This window comes from Apis dorsata, unplaced genomic scaffold (genome assembly GCF_000469605.1).
Source record: "Apis dorsata unplaced genomic scaffold, Apis dorsata 1.3 scaffold_935, whole genome shotgun sequence".
In the NCBI taxonomy this organism is placed as follows: Eukaryota; Metazoa; Arthropoda; class Insecta; order Hymenoptera; family Apidae; genus Apis; species Apis dorsata.
Window position 1 is genome coordinate 90,044 of NW_006264045.1, and position 1,135 is coordinate 91,178.

The 1,135-nt window shown below is 14.4% G+C and overlaps 1 protein-coding gene across 2 annotated transcripts in view; it reads right to left on the reverse strand.

Moving 5' to 3' along the window:
- Nucleotides 1–1,135, reverse strand: part of LOC102675521 (organic cation transporter protein-like) — a 28,705-nt gene that overhangs the window by 17,663 nt on the left and 9,907 nt on the right. The gene's annotated exons all lie outside the window — the stretch shown is intronic.

The window sequence follows — 1,135 nt, forward strand, 5'->3', positions numbered from 1 at the left end:
TCTCATGTGAACTTATAATATTCTTAATTAGTAAATTTTGTTTCAGAATACTTTTGATATTTGAAAAGTACAATAATGGCAAAATAATTTTATGAATTTTGAAGATTTATAAAAAAAATATGATATTTATAAAGATATATTTATAAAGATATTTATAAAAAAAATATTTATGTAATATTATTTTTTTATCTTTAATAATCATTTAAATCATAATTTTCACGATACATTTATCTGACTTCTGTTTCTTGATTCTTTAATTTTGCAAATTTTTCATCATTGTTTTCATCATATTGGTTATTTTCAATATTTTTAACTTTTCTTGATCTGATATATCAGGCTTTAATATTTTCGTCTTTAAATAAAACATTTTAATATTTTTTAATCAGTTTTTGTTTTTCGAATTTAATATTTATTACATTTAAATAAAAGAAAAAAATTACAAAAAATAATCAAGCGAACAATTTAAAAAATATTGCCGTATTAAAATTAAATAATTTGTAATCAGTTTTTTAAAATATATTTAAAATATAGTGAATAAAAACCATTATTTTGATGCAAAATTTATTTATTAATTTTTTTCAAAACTAAATAAAAACTAAATAGTATTTTATTTTTTTCATATTTAATATTTTTAATAAAAATTAATTTCTTTTTTATTTCTTAACTTACAAATTTCTTTTACCATTTCCAATTTTATATTTTTCAAAATTTTTTAACAATCTTCTTAAAAGTGACTTGAAATTTATTTTATTTAAAAATATATTTTTTAGTCAAAAAATTAGGATTTTTTCAATAATTTTCAACATTTTTCAAATTTTTAATAAAATTTAAGGGGTGAACGAAATTTTATAAATCTATAAATTTTATTAATGAAAAAAATAAAAACATAATATAAAATATTTCATTAAATATTTTAATATATTTCACATATATATATTAATAATTTATATATTATGGTAATATCTTATCATTACATAATTATTTCATTATTTTTTACTATATTTCTATGCCAGGCAATTTTTCTGACATGAATCATTGAGAAAATCTGGATTTTATTTAAAATTTATATACAAGTTATTAGTTATTATATTAATTAAAAAAAAAATTCTAAATTTTTGATAAAATTATCCAAAAA